This window comes from Amblyomma americanum, chromosome 8 (genome assembly GCF_052857255.1).
Source record: "Amblyomma americanum isolate KBUSLIRL-KWMA chromosome 8, ASM5285725v1, whole genome shotgun sequence".
Lineage (NCBI taxonomy): Eukaryota > Metazoa > Arthropoda > Arachnida > Ixodida > Ixodidae > Amblyomma > Amblyomma americanum.
Window position 1 is genome coordinate 126,499,684 of NC_135504.1, and position 12,655 is coordinate 126,512,338.

At 49.7% G+C, this 12,655-nt stretch overlaps 1 protein-coding gene across 4 annotated transcripts in view; it reads right to left on the bottom strand.

Annotated features, from left to right (window-relative positions):
* The window catches only part of LOC144102066 (extracellular serine/threonine protein CG31145), a 250,432-nt gene that overhangs the window by 103,060 nt on the left and 134,717 nt on the right, over window positions 1-12,655 (bottom strand). For all 4 annotated transcript variants that reach the window (XM_077635340.1, XM_077635341.1, XM_077635342.1 and 1 more), the window contains one exon: window positions 9,120-9,728. The gene's annotated coding sequence lies outside the window, so the exon portion shown is untranslated. The remainder of the gene's footprint in view (window positions 1-9,119; window positions 9,729-12,655) is intronic.

The window sequence follows — 12,655 nt, forward strand, 5'->3', positions numbered from 1 at the left end:
CCTCTATTGCCTCACCTTTACATGCGCTTCTTCACAACGACACGCCTTTCATCTGGTCTCCTGCTTGCGAAGAAGCATTTGAAACTCTGAAGCGTGCTCTGACTTCGGGTCCCGTCCTCTGCCATTTTGATGATAAAGCACCGACAATTTTGCACACCGACGCCAGTAGCCATGGCATTGGCGCTGTCCTTCTGCAACGCCAAAACACCTCTACAGAAAATGTTGTTGCCTATGCGAGCCGAACTCTGACTTCTGCGGAACAAAACTACACTATTACCGAACAAGAATGTCTCGCCGTCGTCTGGGCTGTTCAGAAGTTTCGTCCTTACCTGTACGGCCGTCACTTCACAGTCGTCACTGACCACCACGCCCTATGCTGGTTATCCACTTTGAAAAATCTGTCCGGTCGTCTCGGGCGGTGGATCCTCCGCCTTCAAGAGTACGACTTTACTGTCACTTACAAATCGGGCAAGAAGCACAAGGACGCCGACGCTCTCTCTCGTTGCCCTATTGCTTTGCCGTCGCAACCCATGTCCTCGCATTCCTCTCCTGTCCCAACGGAGTCAAGCCATTTAAACCCTACAGTTATGCAGTCTTTGAGCGCCGCCTCTATTGCTCCCATGCCAGATATACACTGCAATCTTGCTCACCACCAGAGTGCTGACCCTTACTGTCAAAAGCTGATTGATAGTCTCAGCGGTGTTCTTAGACCTCCAAATGCCCGTCTCCGTCGTCGGCTCAAAAATTTCAAGTTACAGGATGGCACATTATTTTGGCACAACTACAGCCCACTGGGCCACACATGGGTTCCCGTAATTCCTTCTTCCCTGCGTCCTCAAGTTCTACAAGCCTTCCACGACGACCCCACCGCAGGTCACCTTGGGTACCACAAAACCTATGACCGCATCAAACGTCGTTTCTTCTGGCCTGGCCTTTCAACCTCAGTATTAAAATACGTAGCGTCTTGCATCCCTTGTCAACGACGCAAGCGGTCTACGTCGCCTCCTGCCGGTCTCTTGCAACCTCTCCCATGTCCTTCCACACCTTTCGAAGTCGTCGGAATCGACTTGTATGGACCCCTGCCCTTGACTCCAGCTGGCAACCGCTGGGTCGTTACTGCCGTTGACCACCTCACCCGATACGCTGAAACCGCAGCACTTCCTTCCGGCTCCGCTTCCGAAATCGCCAACTTCTTCCTCCACACCATACTTCTTCGCCACGGCGCCCCTCGCCTCCTCCTTAGCGATCGTGGCAAGTCGTTCCTCTCCACCGTCCTCGCCGCAGTGCTTCATGCTTCAGGCACGGTGCATAAAACTACATCTCCTTACCACCCTCAGACCAATGGCCTCACAGAACGCTTTCATCGCACCCTTTCTGATATGCTATCCACCTACATTCACCCTCAGCACAACAACTGGGACTCTTTACTCCCCTTTGTAACCTTCGCCTACAACACTGCCGTTCAACGAACCACCACCTACTCTCCGTTTTTTCTTGTTTATGCCCGCCATCCTACCTTCTCCCTCGAAGCATCTTTCTTCACAGCTTCTACTCCGTCTGCCGCGCCTTCCCACGAACAGTTCGTGTCTCGTATCGCCCACTGCCGTGATCGTGCCCGCCTTCAAACTGAAGCCACTCAAGCTTCCAGGAAAAGCACGTATGATGCGACTCATCGCTCAGTGTCTTTCCGCCCTGGAGACGAAGTGCTACTCTGGACACCTACTCGCATCCCCGGCCTGTGTGAAAAGTTTCTGAGCCGTTTTATTGGCCCGTACACGGTTCTGGAACAAACTTCCCCTGTAAACTATCTCATCACACCTGCATCGCCTGTTCGCGATCGTCGGTGTCGCGGCACCGAGATTGTGCACGTGTCGCGCTTGAAACCCTTTAACCGCCGACCTTAAGATTTAATTTGCGACCAGGATGGTCGCTTTCGTTCGGGAGGGGGAATGTTGTAAGCACTGTGAGTGACCTTCATCTTCATCTCAGCGTAATCATCATCGGTCATCGGGTCGTGCGAAGAAGACGAAGTGTTGCTAAGCTGTGACTAGTCGGTAGCTGCTGCTTCGGCCTACCTGAAGTAAAAAGGTGAATTTGCTGGTGCGTTCTTCTGCCTCACAAGATATATATATATATATATATATATATATATATATATATATATATATATATATATATATATATATATATATATATATATATATATATATATATATATATATATATAAGAAGCCAGCAGCCTTATTTCCCTGTCTTGTCTGCATATATACATATATATGCACCTAGCAAACTCAGTTAATGATGAGAGGCTACTCGGGAAGGCCAACCTGGGTCGCAACCGTAGTCCCACAGATGGCAGCACCTGACATAAGAAGTGCAGTGGCGCATCGCTTGACCGCTGCACCACTGCGCCAGGAGTGGTAGCAGGACTCCCATGGATCTATTAATGGAGAGAGTGACCAATTCCGCATATATGACATAAACCCATTATCGCTATCCGAACGACTGTCATCCGTGAACACTGGATCTGAGCACCGGATCCGATGGGAAAACCAAACTGCTAATGCACCTAATTCGCATTTGGCCTAAGTACGCAAATCGACCATCATTTTTTGTTTCAGACAGGATATAACCGCTAGAAGGGGTTTGGACCTTTTTAGAAAACAAGCTGAACACACGCAGACTCAGTATACGAAGGGAACACTCGTAAAGTCAAAGTGAAAGGCGCTTGGCGCATTCTGGTGACAGCAGCCGCCCCGTCACCAGACGGATATTCTACTATTGCAGCTTTAAAGCACAGGTGTTTAGGGCTGAAGTCACAGACTCTGGCAGTAAACAGAACTTGGAGACCACTTTACGACACAGTTCCTAACGCACTCTTCGTACATCTGCGACTTAACGTCCTTTTACGTTTACTCTTATCCCTAGACTTGCGAATTCTCAGAGCGCGGCTGCTAACGCCAAGGCATTCTCTTAGAAGGGGACAAACTTGCACCCTTGAGAACTGAGTGGTTGTCGCCAGCAGGACGTACCTTACATTTTCTGAAAATAAAGCCAGGTTATATATTGCTTTCCTTTATTTTTTTACATGTGACAGTAAACGACTCAGGAGGATTGTAAACGGAACCTTTCCAATTAGTACTCGGGAGTTAAAAAAAAAAAAGCTTTTATTTCTTGCCTGCTAGAACTACTTTGCTCTGGGATATGAAGACACAAGAGGGCCTACTAGGCCACTAAGCCTAGACAGCCTCACGGTAGGTATCTGCGGGTAAACGGATCCAACGTAACAAGATAACGATAACTGATTATCTGTAACTGTAAAGCTATACTGCACTTGTTATATATTGTTTTGTGTAAAATACTAATGTGTTATTATAAACAGACTGTGACTGGATATTCCATGCTGGCTCAGTGGACGCATAGTTCGGCCGTGAGCACGAGGTGCCGGGTTCGATCATGGCCGCAGCGGTCGCATTTAACTGGAGACGAGGTGTGAAGGCTCCCGTGTGCTGTGCGGTGACAGCGCGCGTTAAGAAACCCTAGGTCATAGAAATTAACCCGAAGCCCCCTACTGCGGTGTCCCTCATAGCCGCATTGTTATAGTAGGATACAACTTAAGAAGGCAGCGGCTTAACCCCATCAAAGGACCCTCTTACAGCCAATGGCGTCGGCTGATTCTGATGACCCTGCTAGTGTGACAAAGAAGGGAGCGGTAGATGAAAGGGGGTTAATCTCTTCCCTCTATGATTCGGGATAGGCCCCTCTCTCCATTGTGGCGCCGCCCCCTGCGTTGTCACACTAGCAGGGTCATGAGAATTGGCCGACACCATTGGCTGGAAGGGGGTCCTTTGACGGGGAAAAGCCGCTGCGTTTTTGAGTTGTCCCCGACTATAGTCAATATTCCGCAGGCATACACCGTGATGACGTCGCAGAGATCTCGCATAACCACCTCTCCACCACTTCGCGATTCGTTAAGAGTGAGCAGGTTGTGATGATCAGTTTTTTAGAACGCAATTATAACAGCGCTCACACAAGCAACACTGATTCGTGGTTGACACCCCATTTGCGCACTAATTATAAATTGCGATCAGTTCAGAACAACATTCAAATCATCCGTACTGAATACAAACACATAGCCAAGCCTACATTGAAGCAGTACTTGAGCTATCATTATCCACAGAGCTGTAGCTTTCTTTAAAAGAACGACTTCTAATCTGCAAAAGCGTACTCACTAGCTATTTATATATAATATAGTTTTTGAGACTACTCAGCATTGCCTTTTGCTTTGAAATATCCCTGCTACTTTGGTTGATGTTGCATTTTTGCTGCCTGCTGCTATAACTTTTAAGTTTTATTCTGAATGACATAAAATTACGTCCCGTTATGTATTCAGTATGACCCTCTTTTTTCAAATTATAATCGATTCTTTGTGGAATTATTCCTAGTAAAACATGTGCAAATTCCTCATGTTATTGTTTTGTTATTGTATATTTGGTTACTTTTTCACTAGCCTTGTTTTTCTTATTCATATTGATGCACGTAAATCACCTTTTTTCTCTAGTATTACCGTGCACGAGTCAAAGCAGACTTCCTTGTAGGCAGTTTTGCGGACCCCGTCAAGCTGTCAGGAGCCGCTCTTTACCTGAAAGGCAGCCAGAACCTTTCTGGGAAATAAATGAATTGAAGTGAATTGAGTTGGAACGTCGGCAAGCACATTATTTCCTTTTTTTTTCCCTATTTTCGATTACGCAGCTACACACGCCCACACACACCGATTCTCGTTATTCCGCGCCAAAATTTCTTCGATCGTTCCACGTATACTGCATATGGATCTACGAGTAAATGTCGTCCCAAGTGTTCGCGTTCTGTGCTCATCACGATCGGATGAGGGGTTGAGCATAGCGATAGCACAACCACGTGTGCGCACAACACAGGTTCGTGTGCTATGCGCTGTCAGTGGGCGTCAGATAATCCTAGCTGGTCGAAATTAATCCAGAGCCCTCTCCATCACAACTATAGCTCGACAGCTTGTCCTATTCAAGCCCGTTCTCCTTTTGTGCTTTCCCTCATGGCACGGTTTGGGTCTCCGCCGAAAGATGAGACAGTTACCGCGCATTTTCTTTGCCCAGAATACATTTTTACTTGACTACTGATCCGGAGTTCCCGTGTTCGAACCCGGCCGCGGCGGCCGCGTTTCGATGGAGGTGAAACGCAAAAGGCGCCCGTGTGCTGTGCGTTGTCAGCGCACGTTAAAGATTCCCACGTGGTCGAAATTATTCCGGAGCCCTCCACTACGGCAAGTCTTACTCTCTTTCTTCTTTGACTCCCACCTTCGTCCCTTCCTTTACGGCGCGGTTCGAGTGTCCACTGACATGTGAGACAGTTAGTGCGCCATTTCCTTTCCTCAAGAAGCAATTAATTAATTAATGCAACACAAGCTCCAAACAAGCGCCTCTGTTTCTTGCCTGCGGTGATGTCAGCTGACTTTGCTCACAAACACGGAGAAGTACATAGCAGCAGAAATGCCATTATGTAGGCTAGTCACTGTGCGAATTACCTGATACACAAACTGCACAGCAAAGACAGCACGCTGATGAAGTTCACAAGTGTTCACGTCGGCGCTTCTTGGTACTTCGTCCTTCAGGAAGCATGAACACAAGGCACAGCATGGCATATACTCACACAAATCCCCGGTGTGAAGCAAGATCAGTGTAACTGCCCGGAGGTCAGGGCAGGGCAGGCACAAAAGATACAACGCTGCATTTAACTCCCCAATTTCTCCACTCCATCCCCTTTCCCCTCTGGAGTCATCATCATCATCAGCGTTTCTATCAGGATAAAGGCCTCTTTCATATGCCTCCAATTAACCCTGTCCTGTGCCAGCTGTGGCCCCCTTATCCTTGCAAGCTTCATAACCTCTTCCGGCTACCTGCCTTCCTCTGTCACTGCTCTGCTACCTCTGTCCGTTATCTCAACCGCCTTCGCATTCCGTACCCATTTCTTCTTGATTTTGAGTTTACGTCGTTTAGCCGCATTTGCCCTCTGACCCAGTCTGTTTGCCTGTCCACCTGGAGCGCCGGGTTTCACCCGCACCCGGCTCATCAACAACGGGCCACCGCGGGGGCAGCGCTCCTTTTCCCCAGCAACGCAGTAAAGGTGCTCTCCTCACTATGTGTGTCCATATTTCCGATGTTCTTTATGTGTTCAAACTATTATTTTCGACACGTGATTAGCACTAACCACATCAGCGCCGGTCTGCATGGACAGTAGTGAGACCGCGTATAATAATCTTTGAGTCATAGTACATACTGAAATTCATGAAGAATGCAATGGTACGCGATATGCGCGGACATGCTAAGTGTGGCTCACGCAGTTGTCGACGACTTTAAGAGGGACGACAAGCGCGAACAAGCAGACCCCGCAACAGCTGTCTTTGCAGCGCTGTTCGTCAGTCAAAATCAACTAAGAGTACGTGTACCAGATAAAGACAGATAAAGATGCGTCCGAAGTCAATGTGGACGCGGTCATAATCAGCGTAGCACGAAGAAGCTGTATACGCGTGGAGCGGGTACACCTGAGTAGCCGTACTGTTAGAATGGAAGGATAAACGCGAGGTCCGTTACCAGCCGAACGCCTCGATGATGTGTTCCCGCAACTCGTAACTCTGAGCTTATTAATAGACACCTTTAGCATACCGTGTTGACGTTACTGGTACCGGAGTACCGGGAGCCTGCGCGCAGACAACGCGCATGCGCAAATGCCCTGACGGCGCCAGATGGCGACAGGTACCAGGCAGCTGCGAGCGCGCCTGCTCATCGGCAGTGGGCGGGCTCCTGGTACTTCGGTAACGGTAACACAGTGCACGATATGCTAAAGGCTTCTATTATTTTGGCGACGACGGCGGGACGACTCTGCGGTCAAGCTACGCTGCGGCGCAACGATGATGAACATGGAATCCCAACAGACTGACTTCTCTGGGAGGATGGATTTCAACGGTGTTCGACCGGTGCCTCTTATGCGTCGTGGTATAGCTGTCACAAGTTATTTTTCTCATTTTAATCAAACGACGTGACCGACCCCGTCAAGCAACGTGCCTATCTGCTTACGTTATGTGGAAACCAGACTTACGATTTGGTTCTCGCTCTTCTGCACCCAAAAACGACAGACCAAGTGAACTACACCGTAATCGCACAAGTGCTTCAGACGCACTTTGACCCTGGCCTGTGCGAGGTTCACAGTCGAGCTATGTTTAAACTACGTGGCCAGTTGCCTGGTGAGTTTGTTATAATTGGATACAACTAAACAATGAAACCACAAACTCCTCTCAAAGGAGGCCCTCCAGCCAATGGTGTCAATCGATTTTTATGACGTCGAGGTTAATCTCTCAGCGAGAAATCGTAGGTGACCGGAGGGTCACCTGTAATATGGGATTAACCGCTACTTCACGAAAATCGGTCGACGCCATCGGCTGGAGGGCCTCCTTGAGAGGCGTGCACCGCTTCATTCTTGAGTTATGCCCGATTACAGTGAATAAGCGACTGCGCTACGCAAGTTGACCTGGAGCTGTAACATTACAGCTTTGCAAGCGGCACTCGTTGAAGCCGCCCGGAAGGGACTACCTCGAAACCTACGATTGCTACAACTACTGTGGTGACTGCTATGTTGTTACCGCCAGAAGTGGAGATCCGCGACAGGCTCGTGTCTGGCCTACGCGACGAGAACCCCCAGAAGCTGTTCTTCGAGGCGCGTGACCTGACACTAAGGGTACATATACATAGCAGAGAAGATGACAGTCTGGGCCAGGAATAGGACGGCGTATGGTAATGTTCACGTGTGCCGCGGACACAATTTGCTGTCAGTTTTTTCCCGGACGGTCGGGTGACCGAAGCACAGTATACAAAAAACATAATGCACAAGCCGCGAGTTTGAGTAGTACATTGTGCGTGCAGTACATAGTGGTCTAGTAGCAGAAGTTCTATAAAGTGGATGTCCCTCGGTCCACTTTTGCGAGCGGTAGACGCCTGTAAGCCTGCTTCCCAGTTCTTATTAAACCACAGCCGCTCTTAATAACGAAGCATATATGTACACCGTTATAGCAAACGCAGTCGGACAGCAATGGCGGCCTAGAGGTCTGAACATCCGCCTCGCGTACGGGACGTCCGGTGTTCGAAACCCCGAGCCATCGCTTCCAAACGGGCCCCGCCGCGGTGGCTCAGTGGTTAGGGCGCTCGACTACTGATCCGGAGTTCCCGGGTTCGAACCCGACCGCGGCGGCTGCGTTTTTATGGAGGAAAAACGCTAAGGCGCCCGTGTGCTGTGCGATGTCAGTGCACGTTAAAGATCCCCAGGTGGTCGAAATTATTCCGGAGCCCTCCACTACGGACCTATTTGTTCCTCTCTTCTTTCACTCCCTCCTTTATCCCTTCCCTTACGGCTCGGTTCAGGTGTCCAACGATATATGAGACAGATACTTCGCCATTTCCTTTCCCCAAAAAACCAATTATTATTATTATTATCCTGTCGCGGACGCCACTTTTCATTTGAGGCGAAGCAAGAATAAATAACCCACGGATACGGCGATTTTAATGCGCGATAAAGAACGGCAGCTGATTTTTAAAGCTGATCCCAAGTAAGCTCCACCCGTTCAACTCCTCTTCCTGCGGCGTCTACTCGCAGTTCAGGCGTCGATTTCGGACGCAGGGGGGGAAGAAAAAAGGAGTGGCAAAGAGGTTAGCCAGAAATAATGCTGGATTGACTTCCCTAAATGGGGGTTGAGAATAAATAACTTGTCCACTAATAACTTGTTCACTCGTCGAGTTCATGGGATGTGAGCACGGATGCTGGTCTATACTGGCGAAATAAAAACGTACAAGAAAAAATACGCCTGTACACTTTGTCAACAGACGGCTGCCGCTCGAGTATCGGAATTTGGAAAAGTTGCAGCGCTTTCGGACATAAAATGAACGCTAAAAAGCACACGGGACTCTAAGGTATGCCCGCGTGGGACCGGATTTTCATCACGCCCAGTTTTCTGAAGCCATCACCTACGATAGCCCGCCAGCTCCGACACGGATGCAAGACTAATAAAATAATCAAAACAAGAAGTAAACAGAACCAACCTCGACAGCTGACGTCACGCGTAGTCGGCGGCGATCACGTGTAGACGTTGACAATCAGCAGGTAGCATTCTTGCGTACTGTTGAGCGACGATCGCAAACTCGGCTCGCTGCGAGTCCACGGCATTGGTCCCAAGCGGCCTCGCTCCAGACGCTGCTGCCCCTCCGTGAGGTGGCGGTCATGCTAACTGACCGCAGTCCTCCGGACCGGCGCTCTGCCAGAAACAGCCGGTGCTTCCCGCTGATCCCGCCGGTTGACCGGAGCCGCAGCCGTGCATCGGGACTCGGCGCTAGCGGGGGAGCCATGGGCGTCCGTTGCCATGGCGACGGGGGCGCGCCTCCCTGGCGCCGCCCCGTGGGACGTTCCCGAAACGGGTGGCCTCCTCTTCTCTCTCTGCTCCCGTGATCTTCTTCCTGTCTTCCCTTCGCTCCTTTGTCCTCGCTTACCGCCTGCTACCTTTTCCCCGCCCTGCTCTTTATCCCTTCAGAATTTATGCTCCGACGCGGCTGGCGCTGTTCAACAGCTGCAGTCGACGACGAGCCGTCGGAGTGTGCTCAGCCGTGGTCTTGTGCGTGGCGGCAGAGTCAGGAAGCAACAGACAGGCGTGCACCCTGCGACAAACGACGAAAATAAAGGGATGATGAGAAAACTTCTGCCGGAGGACCTCCAGGATGCAAAGCGTACACACAGCATTCAAGGGTGTGCATTTTAAAACAAAAGTCAAAAGGTAGTAACCTGTGCCCACTCCCATTTATAAAAGTAAGTGCGCAAGAGGACAGCCTACTACCTTTTTGCTCCCATATGGGCGTATTTGTGTTTACAGTGTAGGGACTGCTTCTTTAAACGGTCGAATGAAATTTCACGAAATGTTTGTTCAAACCGGAGACCAAGCGGCTAGCCACGCGCTTTTTGATGACTTACAAAAGGTGAACAAGCGAGGGGCCCGGAAAGCTTCGGGGTGCTTGTCAACGTTTCGAGAAGAGGAATCCGGCTTTCCCCTTATAAAAAATGCCGACTCATAGTCTACAGACAAAATTCTACTAAAAGTGCAAGACCATAAATCTATACGTTGTCTATAGACTGTCTGTATCATTTGTATCGCCTATAGACTGGTCTTTAGGGTTCGTCTATAGAGGGCCTATATAATTTACAGAAAGAAGTCTATGGACAGTCTAGCTATGGCGCTCGGCTGCCGACCCGAAAGGCGCGGGTTCGATCCCGGCCACGGCGGTCGAATTTCGATGGAGGCGAAATTCCAGAGGCCCGTGTACTGTGCGATATCAGTGCACGTTTAAGAACCCAGGTGGTCGAAATTTCCGGAGCCCTCCACTACGGCGTCCCTCATAGCCTGAGTCGCTTTGGGCCGTTAAACCACCATAAACCATAAACCAATCTATGGACAGTCTATAAACTGTACAGAGAAGAAAGAACAAGAGAGAGGATCCTCTCCCTTGTTCACGTTATGAGTGTCAAGAAACCATCTGCCTACCTTCCCTCTACCATGGACTTTGACGGCGTAATTATTTAGGCCAGCCGCAGACACAAAACATAACGATATGCTCGCGAAACTCCGTTTCACATGAAAACCTATACCTGATCACGGTTGCAGGCTAGTGCCTTTTCGACAAAGAGTTAAATGAGATGACAGTTTTTGAGTTTCGAGTCGGTAAAGTTAGTTTGTATAAAAACTTTCGCCGCCTCGCTATTTCTTCACGAACAATGACCTTGCACGCAGCGGTGGCAGTGGATAAGAAATAGAGACCAAAATAAAAAGATTCAATTGCCCCAACACTTTTGTCAGTGGTTCGTCATTTCTATTCACTGGTGATCAGTGGCGAGTCAGGAGAGGAGGTGAGGTTAGGAAATTTGCTGTGGGTATAGGGTGGCTTCGGCTGGCGCGGAATTAAACTAACTGGTATCAACGGGAGATACCTGCGCTGTGAAATGGACGTTCGCTATCTTATGAATGATATAGTGCTGACCACTGAAAGGCTTCAAAGTGTCAATCAGTGTTCAGGCGGTTATAAACTTCATGTTACAGGCAAATGGGCGATCGATTCCAGCGAGTGCACGTGCGAATGTGTAAGCACATTCATTCATTCATATTCGACAGAATCAGGCAAACTATATCACACACAACGCTTCAGACAACGGTGCGACAGTCAGAAACACACTGCACTGAGTGGGCAAAATAAAGATGCGAAAAGGGCTGAATTCCACTGATAACGCACGGTAGCAAACTATTTCGTACACGCGCTAAGAAGAGCAAATACGGATGCACACAGGCATACAGAGAATACAGTGACGTGTGGTCTACAATAATAGTGTCAAGATTATGGTTTTGCCAGGCTTTTTGAATTAGAAGAGCGTTTTTTTTTGCATAACAATGTCAGCGGTGAATTATTTAACTGCCACCTGCCACAGGACACAGTTTGCTCACAATCCAATGGGCAGGTTGTGATGACGCTACAAGGTTACGTGACCTAGGTGGCCCACCCGCCTCCTAGGTTGCTTCTCTGGATATTTTGGGTGGATTTTTCGCTTACGGTCAACGACGACGCCGCATTTTCTGAACCACGATCTGTTTAAAGCTGTCGCGTTAAGACATCTCGACTGACAGCCTTTGAAGATTACGAGTGTCAGAACAGATGATGAAGCAAGACCAAACTTACTCCACGCATTAGCTAGCGGGAAATGAGCACACCACGGGACGTAGTGGACACGCGACAGCGTATTTCTGGCGAGTTGGAAACTTGAGCTCTCGAATCGAAGCGACTTTGCGAGCGGCCCGACCAAACATTCGCCCGTCTCCACCGCAATAACCCGCAGCCCGCCGGCGAAACCCGGCGCACACGAAAACGTCTTCGCAAAGGGAACGAGCGGGTGAGAGCCGTCTAATAAAGGAGGATTAGCCCCGGGAATCCCCGCTCTAATCCACAGACGAAAGACGGCGGTTTCTGCCTTCCCGCAGCCAGCCACACATGTGGCCTATATACGCGGGCGACGGGTAGAAGAAGAGGGTGCGGAGGAGGAGGAGGAGGGGGAAAAGAGATTTAAGGCTCCCTGTCGTCTCCGAAAGTCCCGATTTCCATGCGGGCCTTCTATATATGCTACGTACAACCCGTTATAACGAAGCTGTACAAAAGGACTATGCGAATAACGAACTTTCGGAGATCACCGGCAAGGAGGCGCTGGACGGGTGGAGTGGAGGGGCGTGTTTGCATCGATTGCGCTGTTCCGATGCAGTGCCTAGGGAAATGGGAAATTCCGTAGGTAAGTTTGCGCAAGGAATACGATGCAGGGGGGGGGGGGGGGGGGGGGGGGGCAGGCAGACCAGCGAGGCGGATTGCGTCAGGTCTTTGCGCTGTGTGCAGAGCAAACTCGACGCGACGTTTGAGCCCATCGTGGAGGTTGGGTGCGAGAAGTGAAGGAGGAAAAGGGGAGATGGAAAGCTGTTGTGCCGAATGCGTTCGAGGAGTCCGGAACATTTTACGTCCGCTGCTGACAGGGCATCGGGTAAACAGTGTATGTATGTGAC